We start from the raw sequence: 17,224 nt of genomic DNA, 5'->3' as shown, positions 1-17,224 counted from the left end.
TGGGGTAAATGGACCTCAAGCTGCAGACAAGCAAAACTTGTGACATGGGTGGCACTGTGTGTTAAGGTGCCGCAAGGTGAAAACTGCAGGCCTGCTAGCCCATGCTAAGGCCATGAAGCCTGCCAGCTGCCAAGGAGATGGGTGCAAGGGGAGTCTGGGTTCTGGGGCCCTGCACCTCTAGCTGCTGACAGACAAAGCTCATCACATGGGTGAGTGACACTTGTGTGTGTGTTAAGGTGTGCCCTCACTCACCTGACACAAAGGCAGAAAGCAGGGCAGTTCAAACAATGCTTCCTTTTATGCAGTTTTTCCATCCCTCCCACAGAGCACTTGGAAGAGACCTCAGGAAAGGATGACAGTCACTGGCCAGCGACACAGTCAATAATGAGAGCAGTCCTTCCCCCCTTTTTCCCCTTCTTCTCCTTACTTCAGTTTCTGTTTCCCTGCAAGCAAGCTCAGCTTGAGCTTTGAAACGCAGAATTTTTCAAAAATTTCAAAATGTTTCGTCTTGCCTCATTTTGTTTCAAGGCTGTTCCAAAGCTTTCTGTTTCATTTCAATTTTGCTATTTCAAGCTTGAAACAAGTCGAAACAGCGTCGAAAGAAAACTGCCAGTGAAATTTCGCATTGCCCTACAGAACATGTGATCTCAGTTTTGTTTCTATTTTCAACAACATACCTGTGTTTTACCTGTGAATTAAGTTTTTCAAGCCTGACTAACATAAAAAACAAAGTGAGTGCCTGAGATCAGTGGAGCAAGAGGTCTGAGTTGTACTGTCATCCATTCCTGCCACGATAAAGTGACATTGTACATTGAGACAAGCCCAGACTTCACATTGAAACTAAGTTTTGTTTAAATATTCATGTAGTGCTGGGGAAGGAGGGATTCACCTCCCTGTCTGACATAGGACACCTCCAGGGAAGAACACTGCTTAATCTGTAAAGCAACCTTCTCACCAAAGGATTCTGAAGTACCCAAGGGAATAAATTTCCACCCTCTACCTGCCCTGTGCAAAATGAAGTTTCTTTTCTACCTAGGAGAACTTTTACAATCTTTGAATTCTCCTCAACCTGAAGAAAGGTGTGTGTACCTGAAAAGTTGCAAAAAAAGCAAATTTTTTGCTACTATTTAGTTGGTTTCATAAAAGATACTGCCTCTGACTCAAGAGCTTTGTTTATCTCCGTTTCTCAGACCAACATGGTTATAACATATATCCCATTTTTCTAGAGACATTTGACACAGAATAAGGGAAATGGTTTAACTTCTGAATTCTAGTCTTACATCTCCCACTGAAGGGCCCAATTTACACTTTTTACTTACATGATACAGGTAAACTCAACTCCACGGATGTTGATAGGAAGAGAATCTGGGTGTTTCACTGAGCCTCACAGAACTGACTGAATCAGGGAAACATTTTTAATTCCAATTTACAGATGGAAAACAAGCTATTATAAAGTGAGACCATTTGTTACTCAAAATCAGATCATTCATCAGTATCAAAATTATTTCACTTCCATGACTAATTAATGATTTCCAGGAAAATCACTTAACCACTTCAGACTCTATTCTTCCTGTGTGTGAAACTGTGTTGGTTATAATTTTGTGTTTATATAATGCAATAGGGAAAGGTACCATTTAGCAGACATTAAGGTATCTGGATTTAGCATTTCAACATTCCTTTCCATGACTATTAACAATATAAACAATTTTAATCATAATGCTGATATTTTTATTATTATTTAGGAGTGTTTTCAAATACAGAAAAAAAATGCAATTCATTTTTTTTTTCCAATTTCCATCCTAGAAAGTGCCATTGCAGACTGTGATGGAAAGACAAATAAATACCATTATTCATTCTCATTCTGCCATCATTCTGCCTAAGGATGATGCCTCCTTTGTTTGTACATTCCAAACTAATCATGGTTTCTTGAGCATTTTGTCTTGTCGAAGCCAGGTGCAAACTTTCCGCAATGTGCAAATTAATCTCGTTCACAATCACCAACATGTAACAGTACAAGCAAATGCTGCCAAAAGTAGGTGTCACAAAGCAGTGTAATGTGTGATTGGTGAGGAAATTGAACAGAGGAAACTGGCTTTAACAGAACAGTTATTTATGTCCTGGGAAAGGAGATGACAAATGTGATTGTGTATATTTTTAGCCTTCTTTAACTTTCTGGAAGTGTATTATTGGTGCCAGATGTAGAAAAAGAAAAGTAACATCCAGAATCCCTCAGCCTTTAGATGAAAAAGAAAGCTTAGGGAAAGGTTAGGAGGAACAGAAATGTGTCTTGTAATTAAAGAACAAGAGGACATAAAGGCACATACTGACAGAAATTTAGGGTTTTGGTTAATGAAATAAGTCTGAATAGAGTCCAAAAGTAGAAACTACTGGAGACAGCAATAAGCATTGCAAAACGCTAGACACGGTGGGTGTGTCTACATGTGCATGAAAGCGCTTTTCTTAATGCACATGAAATCTAGTGCTTCCAATGCAAGGTACTAAACAAATCTGCATTAGGCTGCCTTAAAGCACAGTAATGAATGTCCATGGGTTTTAAAAGACACTTAATACACAATAGCCTATTTTACTGTGCATTAGCATGGTTTTTTTACATGACACTTTAATGTTGAGTAAAATAGGCTGCTGTGCATTAAAGCACATGCAGATGCATCTAGTGAGATGATATTCTAGTCTCATAGATTAAATTCAGCATAAAAGAATAAGAGAGGACTGAGGTCTATAAGAGACAAATTTTGATGGAAGAGAGAGAGAGTGTTCACCCTCTGGACCAAGTCTGAAAGTATTCAGCTGAGGAAAATGACTATTTTCTGTTCTATGATATAGCTGGGCTAGAATGTCTTGTAGCCATGATAATCCAGGAAATATTCAAGAAGTACGTTTATTTTTTTGGTGATAGCTCTTATTGAACCAACTATATATTTGAGAGTATGTGACAAGAAGCCAGAGACTCCTGTTACTTTAAGTAGAGAGTGCAGCAGGCCAAGCTTGCAATGTGGGGCTGCAGCAGAGGAGAACATGCTGGCTGTTAGACAAAGGGGAAAACTTTGTCTGGCTGGGGACCCACATAACTAGAAGGGATGGGTCTGAGAGGCATATATGTCCATGGTCTGAGGCAAAAGAGGCAGTCTGACCTTGTATGCTGTTGGGGAAGGAGCTTCTGGGAGAGAGGGGCTTCAGGAAGCAAGACAGAGCAGATAAAGGGGAAATATGGCTTGTGGCTAGTCAGTGACCCTGAATGGGGGTTAAGTTTAGTTTGGGAAGAAGTTTGCTTACATTTGTGTTATGTTTAAGTCTATGACTAGAGGACCAGGTTGTGGCCATGGGAGTAGTATAGAGACCACGGGGGCTACCAAGAGCCACCCAGAATGGAGACCTTAAGGGGCTGAGCAGCAGCATGACAGCAGCCTGACCTTGGTCAGGGACTCCATAGGGCTGGAATGCAAGACAGCACCTTGTCTGCATCAGGGAGCCCAGGGGCCCAAGCAGCCCAAGAAAGGAAAGACAAGGACCAGAGGCCTGAGCAGCTTGAGAAGGGCAAGATGGAGATGGAGCCCAGAAGCTGAGGTCCAAGGCAGTGGCTGAGGGGCACAATTGAAGAAAAGGGGCTGAAGCCAGGAAAACAGAATCCCCAACAAGTTTGAGGCCTGAGGGGGGCAAGTGTTGCACTGGGGCCAGGGATCCGCTCCAAAGTGTTAACAATTAGTAAGGCATGGGTGTGGCTACAGGGGAAGACAGAGACCATGATTAATGCCCCTAAGATGATTTAGTTCCTGAAAGCAAGGCTGGTGCCAGTCAAGCGTGTGGAGCACAAGACAGTAGAGGGACTATGGATCACTCTGGCAGCCTTCTGCAATACTAAATATTCCATCAAGGTATGGGAAACAAGTAAGAAAAGGGAGGGTACCCCAAGGAGTTGGAGTGGGACAGGATCACCAGCCACCAGGGAGACATGATGGCCACTTTTGGGCTCAATATGTTGCTTCAGAGAAATGTCAGAGAATTTTGGAGAACAAAGTGCTCTTCTTCAGTTCAAGACCTTCATCTTGAAATCTCTTAATCCTCCTTGCAGTCATAGCCCTACTTACTCTTCAGAATAAGCCTATACAAGAGCGTGTTCATGGGTCCTACAAAAGGAATTCCTCTAGAAGACTATATCTCAAACTAAACTATGACACTGTGATTGCTTCTGGTCTATTCAGTTGAAATATTCCATTGTATGTGTATGTGGGTGGGGTGAGGAGCATCAGTCACTTAACATTTCCAGGTGTTTTGTTCCAGGAAGCCTTAGAAAAATGGAGGAAAATTCTCTTTTAGTTCTTCATCGCTTGTTAAGATTTCCATTGCTTAATTAAAATAGATGAAGTGAAAGGCATGAGAAAAATCAAATAGAGATCTCAAACTTGACCAGTAGGAAGAAGATAATAGAGGGATGAATACACGCTTTGTATCAGTGGAGACATCATAGTCAGTACCAACATTTTGGCAAATTTAGAATCCAAGTTGGGCTGGCTGACTTAGAGGTTATATTCCCCACTGCTGTGTGTGACTCCTTGCCCCAACCCATTTATTGCAAGACTAGGCCTGGATGAGTTCACTGACTTTTTGCAAAACTCCCTTTCACTACAGTGAACATGGTGGCAGGCCTAAGTAGTTAAATTAAGTTTGATTGACGTAGTCATATTTTCCATACATTCTGCCCAACTATATTTAACAACCTAGTGCTCAAGGTAGTGGAGAATCAGGATTTATGCCTTTCCTAACCAAGATGGTTATCCATTAGCACACAAGATAAAAATAAATAAATCAATCAAAAAGTTTTCCAACACTACATAATTTTGCAGTCATAATTACACATGGGCACAAAATTCTGGATGCAGCTATTTATATGTCTGTCACTGCTTTGAAATAGACTACTAACTACACAAATACCAAATATATATAGTTTAGAACAGGAACTAAAATAAGGTCCTACAAAATCCTTTAAAAGACTAAAGCACTAGCATATAATAATTGTGATGTTTTAATATCAAGGTACCAGTCTTTTCTGGGAGTAAAAACACTAGGGGCAATATCAAATTAGAGGCTTCACCTTCTTACCCAATGTGATTTTTTTCCTATCATTTTAAAATACGGTATTTATTTTTTTTAAATGAAAAAGGAATAAAAACAGGGAATGAGGAAAGGATAAGTTTTGTTTAAAATTTGTACAATGGAGGACAGAATATCCTAGAATATTAATGACGTGCTTCAGTGGTGAATTCTGTCTACTTTTCATTTTGTTGCCAACATAATGTCTCCATAATTGTGTTTATAACTGCATTTTAGAGTGAGCAGCTTGGTGCTACATTGTGCAATGAAGGTATCTTTCTATAGAAAGCCTGACTCACCTCCTCTTGGAATCAAGAAAGGAAAAGATTGATCTTAAAGAGAAGGTTATTTATTTTGACGTATTAGGTAGAGGATGTGGACTCAGTTTTGGATGATAATAAGGTTTAATGGGCTAACTCAATACTCCCTTCTGAATGAAGCAGAACTGGTGAGTACAGGAGAACTGTTGCAAAATTTACTTTCTTGGGAAGTCTGGAACTAAAGCACCAAAGGAACATGAAAAAGGAAATGGGGATGAGTCATAGAATGATAGAATTATAGAAAGTTAGGGTTTGAAGTGTCCTCAGGAGGTCATCTAGTCCAACCCCCTGCTCAAAGCAGAACCAGTCCCAACGAGATCATCCCAGCCAAACCTTTGTCTAGCCAGGTTTTGGAACCCCCCAAGGATGAAGCTTCTACCACCTCTCTGGGTAAGTGGCTCCAGTGTTTTCATAGTTTCATAGTTTCTAGGGTCAGAAGGGACCTGAACAGATCATCTAGTCTGACCGCCTGCCATAGCAGGAAAGAGTACTGGGATCAAAAGACCCCAGCAAGGTGTTCATCTAACCTCCTCTTAAACACCCCCAGGGTAGGAGCCTGCACCACTTCTCTTGGAAGTTGGTTCCAGATCCTAGCCACCCTGACAGTGAAGTAGCGCCTTCTGATATCCAGCCAAAACCCACCCTCTGCCAGCTTGTGACCATTATTCCTAGTCACTCCTAGCAGTGCTCGGGGGAACAGGGACTCCCCCAGTGCCTGCTGATCCCCCCTAATTAGTTTATAACAGGCCACAAGATCCCCCCTCAGCCTTCTCTTGTGGAGGCTGAACAGGTTCAGGTCCCATAGCCTCTCCTCATGTGGCCTGCCCTGCTGTCCCCTGATCATGTGAATGCCTTTTCCTGGACCCTCTCCATGCTGTCCACATCCCTCTTGAAGTGCGGTGCCCAGAATTGGACGCAGTACTCCAACTGTGGCCTGACCAGTGCCGCATAGAGGGGGAGGATCACCTCTTCGGACCTGCTCGAGATGCATCTGTGGATGCATGACAAAGTACAGTTGGCCTTCCTGACTGCCTCCCCACACTGCCGGCCCATATTCATCCTGGAGTCAATGATGACTCCAAGATCCGTTTCCGCCGCTGTGCTGACAAGAGGGGAGTTCCCCAACCTAGGTATGGTGCCGGTTGTTCCTCCCCAGGTGCATCACCTTGCACTTGTCTGTGTTGAATCCCATCCTATTCTCATCCGTCCACCCCTGTAACCTGTCTAGGTCCGATTGAAGCCTGTTGCATCCTTCCAGTGTGCCCACATCCCCCCACATCTTACTGTCATCAGCAAATTTGAACAGGGTGCTTTTTACCCCCTCGTCCAAGTCACTGATGAAGATGTTGAACAGTGCGGGCCCGAGGACCGAGCCCTGTGGAACCCCACTGCCCACGTCCTTCCAGGTTGAGAAGGACCCATCCACTACCACCCTCTGGTTGTGGCCCTCCAGCCAGTTGGCGACCCATTTGACTGTGTGGGTGTCGACACCACAGTCCCCCAGTTTCTTAATGAGAACAGGGTGAGAGACAGTGTCAAAAGCCTTCCGGAAGTCCAGGAAGACTATGTCCACTGCTACCCCCGCATCTAATGATCTGGTGATCTGATCGTAAAAGGCCACCAGGTTGGTCTGACAGGACCTGCCACTGATGAACCCGTGTTGGTTGCACCTGCACCTAAGCATGCAGTCCCCTGCTGGCCCCTCATGGATGTGTGCCAGAATAATTTTCTCAAACAGCTTGCCTAGGATCGAGGTAAGACTAACTGGCCTATAGTTTCCCAGGTCCTCCTTCTTCCCCTTTTTGAAGATGGGAACCACGTTGGCCCTCTTCCAGTCCTCCGGCACCACATCAGAGCACCAGAAGTTCTTGTAAAGCCGTGCCAGGGGTCTTGCAATGACCTCGGCCAATTCCTTTAGAACTCTAGGGTGGAGATCGTCTGGACTGGCTGACTTGAATACGTCCAGTCCCTCCAGAAGCTCCCTAACTAGTTCCTCACTAACCCTTGGCCCAGGTGTGCCTCTCCTGGGGCCCAAAGGGGGCCCAGCAGGGAGGTGGCAGTTCTGGTCCCTACTTAGGAATACAGAGGCAAAGAAATCGTTAAACATGTTAGCTTTGTCGTCTGGTGTGACAACCAAATTTCTACCCTCCAAATGAGAAAATTCTTCCTAATATCTAACCTAAACTTCCCTTGTTGCAACTTGAGACCATTGCTCCTTTTTCTGTCATCTGACACCACTGAGAACAGTCTAGCTCCATCCCCTTAAAAAATGGCCTTCAGGTAGTAGAAAGCTGCTATTAAGTCTCCTTTCAGTCTCCTCTTCTCTAGACTAAATAAGCCCTGTTCCCCCAGTCGTTCCTCATAAGTCCTGTTCCTCAGTGCCCTCACCATTTTTGTTGCCCTTCATTGTAATCTCTCCAATTTGTCCAACTCCTTTCTGTAGTGGGGGGCCCAAAACTTAACACAGGACTCCAGATGTGGCCTCACCAGTGCTGAATAGAGGGGAATAATTACTGCCCTTGACCTACTGGCAACACACCTACCAATGCAACCCAGTATGCATTAGCCTTCTTGGCAACTAGGGCACACTGCTGGCTCATATTCAGATTATCATCCACTGTAACCCCCAGGTCTTTTTCTACAGAGCTGCTGCCCCTAGCCTGTAGTACTAGATGGGATTTTTCCATTCTAAGTGCAGAACTTTGCATTTATCCTTGTTGAACCTTATGACATTCCTTTTTCCCCAATCCTCCAACTTGTCTAGGTCACTCTGAATCCTAGCCCTACCCTCCAATGTATCTACTACTTCCCCCAGCTTGGTGTCATCTGCAAACTTGCTGAGGGTACACTCTATGCCATCTTCCATGATTCCTTGCATGGCAGTTACTTGCATGCATAAACAGTGGAAAGGAGGGACTAATGGGGCTCAGTCCCCACAAATGCATAGCAGCATCAGGCATGGCCTTAGGACATCCCATCCACTGGCTGCTGCAGCAGCAGGGAGTCCCCTCAGCTGTCCTGTGCACTCACAGTCAGGATCACAGCTGGCTAAGCCACAGGCAGATAACTTTCTTTTAATCTGTTTTCTTTACCATTCTCTGGGCTTGGGGAGGGGGGAGGGGAGGGCAGATCAAGACCCCCACAGTGCACAAGAGAGTTTCATATTTTCATAGTTTGTAGGGTCGGAAGAGACCTGAGCAGATCATCTAGTTCGACCCCCTGCCATGGCAGGAAATAAATACTGGGGTCAAATGACCCCAGCAAGATGTTCATCTAACCTCCTCTTAAACACCCCCAGGGTAGGAGCCTGAACCACTTCTCTTGGAAGCTGGTTCCAGACCCTAGCCGCCCTGACTGTGAAGTAGCGCCTCCTGATAGCTAACCTAAACCTACCCTCTGCCAGCTTGTGACAGTTATTCCTGGTCACTCCTGGCGGTGCTCGAGGAAACAGTGACTTCCCCAATGCCTGCTGATCCCCCCTGACTAGTTTATAACAGGCCACAAGATCCCCCCTCAGCCTTCTCTTCTGGAGGCTGAACAGGTTCAGGTCCTGCAGCCTGTCCTCATAGGGCCTGCCCTGCTGTCCCCTGATCATACGAGTGGCCCTCCTCTGGACCCTCTCCATGCTGTCCACATCCCTCTTGAAGTGCGACGCCCAGAATTGGACGCAATACTCTGCGGCCTGACCAGTGCCGCATAGAGGGGGAGGATCACCTCCTTGGACCTGCTTGAGATGCATCTGTGGATGCATGACAAGGTGCGGTTGGCCTTCCTGACTGCCTCTCCACACTGCTGGCCCATGTTCATCTTGGAGTTAATGATGACCCCCACATCCCTTTCCGCCTCCGTGCTGATAAGAGGGGAGTTCCCCAACCTGTAGGCATGGTGCCGGTTGTTCTTCCCAAGGTGCATCACCTTGCACTTGTCTGTGTTGAATCCCATCCTATTCTTGTCCGCCCACCCTTGTAACCTGTCTAGGTCTGATTGTAGCCTGTTGCATCCTTCCAATGTACTCACGTCCCCCCACATCTTAGTGTCATCAGCAAATTTGAACAGGGTGCTTTTTACCCCCTCATCCAAGTCACTGATGAAGATGTTGAACAGTGCGGGCCTGAGGACCGAGCCCTGCGGAACCCCACTGCCCACGTCCTTCCAGGTTGAGAAGGACCCATCCACTACCACCCTCTGGTTGTGGCCCTCCAGCCAGTTGGCGACCCATTTGACTGTGTGGGTGTCGACACCACAGTCCCCCAGTTTCTTAATGAGAACAGGGTGAGAGACAGTGTCAAAAGCCTTCCGGAAGTCCAGGAAGACTATGTCCACTGCTACCCCCGCATCTAATGATCTGGTGATCTGATCGTAAAAGGCCACCAGGTTGGTCTGACAGGACCTGCCACTGATGAACCCATGTTGGTTGCACCTGCACCTAAGCATGCAGTCTCCTGCTGGCCCCTCCTGGATGTGTGCCAGCATAATTTTCTCGAACAGCTTGCCTAGGATCGAGGTAAGACTAACCGGCCTATAGTTTCCCGGGTCCTCCTTCCTGCCTTTTTTGAAGATGGGGACCACAATGGCCCTCTTCCAGTCCTCCGATACCTCACCAGAGCACCACGAGTGCTCATAAAGTTGTGCCAGGGGACTTGCAATGACCCCGGCCAGTTCCTTTAGAACTCTAGCGTGGAGATCATCCGGGCCGGCTGACTTGAATATGTTCAACCCCTCCAGAAGCTCCCTAACAAAATCCTTGCTAACCCGTGGCCCAGGTGTGCCTCTCCTGGGGCCTGAGGGGGGCCCAGCAGGGAGGTGGCAGTTCTGGTCCCTACTTAGGAAGACGGAGGCAAAGAAATCATTAAACAGTAAGGGAGAATTATTCACCCCTGCTCCTGCCCTGCTCCTTGCTGCACTGTGGGGATTATCCCATAACCTGGCCCATCTGGAGCCCCATTCACCATGAATAGGGCCCTGGCTGGGCCACTTCAGGGGACAATTGGAGCCTGGCAACTCATCCAGGGGTGTGACAAAGGGGAACACATGCTCCGTCCTGGCTCCTCCACAAAGTATGCTGTGGTGGGAGCCACCTGCCTGTGCCCTTGGATGAGCCACCAGGCTCCTACTGTTCCATGACCCAGCCCTGGCCCCGGCTGCCTCCCTGTGCTGGCCCCAGCTGTGCATCACCTGGGAGGACCCAGATCTGGGAACCAGAGCAGGGCCAGCCTTGGCTGTACGGCCAGGCCAGAGTGGAGGGAGTCCCTGGGACAGGGAGGGTGGGCCAGGCAGCAAAGTGCGTGGCAGCACCCGCATCTTTCAAAGCAAGGTGTAGAGGCAGAGATCAGAGGCTGAGCCCAGCCTATAGCTGTGACCCACCCTTTCCCTGTGAAAAGATTGGAGGGCCACGTGACCCCCACCCCTTGGCTGACTGGTGCCATGCCTCTGGAGGAACCACTGGGCTCTTCCTGGAGATAAAGCATGGTGAGGTAGAGTGCGCACAGGAGTCCCAGGGGCTGGCTCCACTCCAGACCCCAGATCTGGGCCGCCCCCCATAGGCAGTGTGCAGCCAGGGCCAGGGTGGGGAGGCAGCTGGGGTCGGGAGGCAGCCAGGGCTGGGGTGGTGTTGCGCCAGGCAACGCTGCTCCCCCTGTGGCCCTTTTCCCTCCTCCTGCAGACTTTCCCACGGGGGCTCATGTTCATGCATGCATATGCACATATTCAGCCCGCCCAAATTATTTTGTTCCTCTGCCTATGCTTGCATGGCAGTTTCCTTGCATGGTAGCTTGGGAATGAACAATGTAATGGAAATAGAGGCTCTTGGAGTATCACAAAGTTTGTATAGAGACAGCACTGCCATGGTACTTATGGCATTCCAATGATGTTTCCTGTAAAACAGAAGTAACACCCAGATGCAGTGGCTTCACATTGGCACTTGTTTGCATAGGATAGATTCTGGAGCCCTTACACCCCTCCACAAGCATTTTGTCACATGAGAATCTTACTGAAATGCTCAGTAAGTCTGGGCAAGTGCTCAGAGTGGTAACCAATATTTCTAAAATCTGACCCCTTTTTACCTACGTATTTTATTATAACTTATTTATACTTGCATAGGACCTAAGGCCACACTCTGAGCTAAAATCCCATGGTCGTCAGTGATTTACAAATGGAGAAATAATGAGTTTCTGCCCTAAAGAACTTACAATTTAGGTGAATTATGAGAGATAATACACCAATATAATATAAATGAAGGTGACTGATATTCCATATGAGAAAATTATTGCTCTTTATTCTTTTATTTCATTTTAAATATCCATATTAATACTACTAACAACAACAACAATAAAAATAAAAGCAAGTGGAAGAAAAGTGAACATCTTTTGTTTATTCAGTAATGTCCTTGATTTTCTCAAAATAGCAACTAACCTGATATTTTTTACAAGTTGTTTTGTAAGCAGGATATAGACTAATTCTAGGATAGCAGCAAAGATAGCAGAAATAATAGAATAGTTTAATAAATTAACTTCAGTAAGTAATATTGAACTATAGAGTCAGTAAGAGAAAGAGTCATAGTGGTGATCAACACATTTACTTTCTCCTTTGTGACTGTACCCTTTTCATTATTCCTGATAGCTTTATTCTAGATGAACATCCTACCCCAGTAACCTGAGAAAAATTAACCTTCGGTGCACTGCAGGAAGACCTGTAAAGATTCAGTTTGTAGATTTTAGTGATTTTTTTTATAGTAACAAAAATAATTTCCAAGGAATTTTACTTCTCATCCACCCCGCAAACCCCCAATTGTTACTAGTTTTAATTTTTGCATTTACACAGCTTTGGATTAACTCACCACCTGGACAAGAGAGAGGTCAACATTGTATACCTAGACTTCCAAAAGGCCTGTGATCTGGTACCCCATGATGTTCTCATGGGAAAATTGGTTGACTGTGGGCTTAACTGCTCGACAGTTAGGTGAGTAGGAAATTGGCTGTGGGGTAGGACCCAGAGAGTTCTAATGAATAGATCTGTGTCATACTGGTGAGAAGTGGCCAGTGGTGTCCCTCAGGAGTCTGTACTTGATCCAGTACTTTTCAATGTCTTTATCAATGATTTAGATGTGGGGGTGAAGAGCTCACTGGCCATGTTCATGAACAACTCCAAATTATGGGAGAGTGTGGTCACACTTGAAAATAGGCTGCAGATACAGGTGGACCTAGACAGGCCTGCAAATTGGGTGGATCAGAACCAGGTGAAGTTCAACATTGAGAAGTGTAAAGTGCTCCATCTGTGGATGAACAATCCCCAATATACTTACAGGCTAGGTGGTGCCAAACTGACTAGCAGCATGACTAAAAAGGACCTAGGGGCAAAAATAGACAAGAGTATAAACATGAGCCATCAGTACGATGTGGTAGCTAGTAGGGCAAACAATACTTACTCTGACATGAATCAACCGATGCTTCTCGAGCAAAACTAAGGAAGTGATTCTTCCACTTTACTCAGCATTGGTGAGGCCACAGCTGAAGTACTGCATCCAGTTCTGGGCACTGCACTTCAACAAGGACATGGAAAAGCCTGAGAAAGTCCAGAGAAGAGCCATCCATATGATCAGAGACTTGCAAGGCAAGCCATACAAGAAAAGGCTGAAGGACTTGGGTCTCTTCAGCCTAAAAAAGAAAAGGATGAGAGGGGACTTGGTAGCAGCTTACCACTATATCAGGGGAATATATCAAGAACTCAGTGAACAATTGTTCACCAGGGCACCCTGGGGGAAAACCAGGGGTAACGGTCACCAACTCCTCAAAGACTGTTTCAGGCTTAACACTAGGAAAAATTTCTTCACAACCAGGGTGTTCAGACTGTGGAATGAACTCCCTCCAGAGGTGGTGCAATCACCTACTCTGGAAATCTTTAAAAGGAGACTGGATGGTCACCTCACTGGGGTCACCTGACCCAAATTGTCTTTCCTGCCTTGTACAGGGTGGCTGGACCCGATGATCTTGTGAGGTCCCTTCTAGCCCTTTACAATCGATGAATATGAATTTATGTATTATATCAATAAAGATAGTATTTATTCAAAAGGCAAAGGTTTGATTCAGTTCACATTTCTGATTCAGTCATCCAGGTTGGAAATACAAACACCAGTTGTTTGCTGCTAACCAATTCCAATGGTATCACAACCTCAACCAAGTAGCAGCCGGAAGTAAATCATCTTTCCATCAAAGAGGAGAAGAGAGGGTAGAGGAAGGAAAAGGAGAGGAATCCTAGCTACAGCTGACTCTCCCCTGCAGAGACCTGCAACTTCTGTGTATGGATCTGTGGCTCAAGAAATGGACTCTGAAGTCACCTCAGGACCCAGCCTGTGGCAAAGACCTTCCTTGAATCAAGGGATTGCTGATAATGATTAACACCACCATATGATCAATGAGACCAATCATCTGTATTTTAAGATACCATTGTGAAAGGAAACTGATGTCAGAAAAAGATTTTTTGGGGGGAGGGGGGTTATGCGCAATAAGCATTGGGAAGGAATAATTTGCATATGAGATCTGATTATTAGCATTTCTTCAATTCTCAGAAGTATTCACTTCTAAATGAGAACAAATAGAAATATTGCGAGAAGTCCCACAAACATTTTCAGCTCCTTGTAAATAGGCGCTGTAGCAAAACTTATCTGCCAAAAGGTGAATAGGGAATGCTTTATTTGTTGATTCTTGCAAAACATTTTAAAAATTTGCCATGTATGGAATGATATAAGTAGAAAGTATTATGACATAACTTTATCTTGCAGGTCTCTACTTCTAATAATTATACATTCTATTCAGTGGTAGTGAGGAATTTATTTAACAGACACTATAGGCACTTCCTCAGAAGTGCGCACATGCCGTTTGCGGTGGTGCATACTGCACATGCCACATGCAGGCATTCACCATGCTGCTAACATGCAGTATGGTGCATTGTTTTGACACCAGGAGATCCCAGTGCCAAAAAAACCTACACCAGAAAAAAGCAGGGCAGCACAAATGGCAGCAGCGTGTGCCATCTGAAACTGGAGCCTGGCCAGTCAGAGCCAGGTTCTGGCTGCCAGCCAGGCTGTATGTGCTCTGATCACCTCTGCTGGAGCCCTGGGAGGCTCCCAGGACCCTAGGTAAGGTGGTGGCCAGTCCAGGTGCTGGCCCCAACCTCCCTTACCCCATCTGGAGTAACTTACTGCACTGCAGAGCACTCGTACATGGGTGTTTCCCAAATATGTGCCACTGCTAGTTGGCTCCAGGGAATGCATGTTCCTGCATGGGGACATGCCTTATAATGTTTTTAGATAAACGGCATATTTATAGCAGCTATAAAATGTCAGAAATTATTAAAGCTATTCTTTATTTAAAAGGAAATATGGAAACATACTATTTATAATAAAGAATTCAGGTTAACAATGGAAAGAGGGACTGACTGTGTTCATTTATTAAACCCTGAAGTCATAAGGACACAAATGCAAAAATTACTACATTTAATGTTACCCTGTTATGTTTTTCTGGCTGGAAAACAATCGCTGCGTGACAGAGAAGTATATTAAAATGCTACCAAAGCAAAAAGATCTCATGTGTGCAACTGTAGAGCACATCTACCAATAAATGTAAGATAACAGCATGTGCAATTTGTACCTACAGGATAGCTATATTACAGGGAATATTAAAAGCCTACACATACTGTGCCTGTCGCTACTTAAATGCCTATCTCTGTTTTCTGTTTATTTCTAATATGTTTTAAATTGCTATTTAGAAAAAAATTAAAAAGCTAGGCCTAATGGAGCTACACCAATTGATACCATTTGAGCATCTGGTCTCTTTAAAACTCAGTGGTCTTAAATTAGTTTTCATTTTGTTTTTCACAATGGAATATTTTACTTCATTTGAGTGTTATTAAGACACATTAATGTTGTGTGACTCTGACTCTTGTTGCACTGCCTTGGGTTTATTGCATTTAATCAGGCTTTTCAATTATATCTGCTCAAATATACTGATAAAAAAAGCCACGGCCTCTCCGCTAAGTAGGTTACGAAAAATGCTATGTAATGACATGAGGTTGAGAAGCTAGCAGTGGCACTTACAGAGTGAAAGGATTTAATTGGGCAAGAACAACCTTGGAGGCATATGTGTTTATTATTTAGGACATATATATGCCAGAGGCGAATCCAAATTTACTTCAAATGAGCAATCCCTCCACTATGCAACCTCCACATCAAACTATCTCTGCCTTCAACCATTTTTGCTGATGTTAAATTTAACCGAGTGTTATAACTTTTTAAAAACTTATTCAAATATATTATCCCCACACAAAGAAGTGCAGGAATGAGCTGAGGAAGGAAAAGGTAGAAAGGAAAGAAAAAATAGAGACAAAAATAGTTATGGTGAATCAATAATCATTACAGTGAATCAATTATTATGTTTCATTGAAGGGAGGATCCAGAACTAAAGCAGGGAGAATCCAACAGTCAGAATAATGTGTGGATCACACAATCCATTTCATGATTCCACAGCTGCAGAATAGTCCAAAATTGGTGTTTAGGATATCAAAATAGACTCACACCCTAGTTTTGTTATAGAATTGTTTAATGTACCAAGTTGTTTAGGATCTGGAGCTTGGTAGCTGTTGAAAAATTTAAATAGCATTTCAGGTAGGCCACCAGAATACGGCCAGTATATAATGTACTTAAAATATGGATTCATTGTAACTGTCGAGTAATAATGAATATATAGTTTCTTTAACCACTAAGCAATTGTGCATAATCTTTTGGAAGTAAGGATTTTTCATCACAATTGTTTATAATTAGATCCTCTCCAGATGCAAACAATGAAATTACAATAATTTTCTGATGTGATACTACAATTGTTTCTCTGACAATCAATCATTAGGTGGAGTATTAGGATTTCTTTACAAACAGGAAGAAAAAACCTGGCTGTGAAGGGAAATTTTTCATTTTAACATGCGTAATATGACTTGAGACTTAGCTGTACCTACAAAATATATTCACAACTGCACCAAAGGCAGCACATTTGTTTTTATGATGTCTTTTTAAGTAATTTGCTAGAAAATTATTTTAAAGATAGAATCGAACTATGGATCCCATCTATGTTTGTTCTTTTATCATGGAAATGAAAGCTAAACAAGACAGCTCTATTTTTAACCCACTTTACAGATCTATTTATTTTTCCTATTACTGTATTAAGTTGATAAGTAATTTATTTTAACATTGCCTTTTGTTGTATCCAGAAAATTGTATTATTTCAAAACCATTTCCTGCATTTAGTAGTTCTGCTTTTTCCAATCGCTCTACATTAGAAGAATGGAACTGTTTATAAAATCTGGCAGCCCCCTTCCTTTCCACTTTTTTTAATATTCACCTACTTCACTCCTACCTGCCCTTCCTGAAGTCCATTTAATACTGCAGCAAACCGTGCCTTCAGGCAAGTACTGAGATAGGCAAACATGACCCCAAAGAGTATTCAACAGGGCAATTCTACTGTATGATGATGAGAGAGTTTTCATGCCTCAGCTATTCTTCCCTCCAGAGAAAGTTATCCTTTTACTTTATAGTGGGGAACTCAGGTAGTTTTAAAACTGTGAACAGGAAAGACTGATCAAGGAGTAAGATGGCTGAATATACTGTCATTGGAATTTCAACAGCCATGTCACTACTGGAAACTTTAACCTTCCCCAAAGACAAAAAATCTTTTCCCAAAAGATGTTCAACTCATCTTATGAGTACAACTAGTAGCAAAGAAACTTGAGGCAGAATAATGGAAATTTTAAAA

At 44.0% G+C, this 17,224-nt stretch overlaps 1 protein-coding gene across 2 annotated transcripts in view; it reads right to left on the bottom strand.

Annotated features, from left to right (window-relative positions):
- Window positions 1-17,224, bottom strand: part of GABRG2 (gamma-aminobutyric acid type A receptor subunit gamma2) — a 130,352-nt gene that overhangs the window by 48,882 nt on the left and 64,246 nt on the right. The gene's annotated exons all lie outside the window — the stretch shown is intronic.

This window comes from Crocodylus siamensis, chromosome 10 (assembly GCF_052110815.1).
Source record: "Crocodylus siamensis isolate JL-2025a chromosome 10, ASM5211081v1, whole genome shotgun sequence".
Classification (NCBI taxonomy): Eukaryota; Metazoa; Chordata; order Crocodylia; family Crocodylidae; genus Crocodylus; species Crocodylus siamensis.
This window is presented reverse-complemented; position numbering and strand designations above follow the sequence as displayed.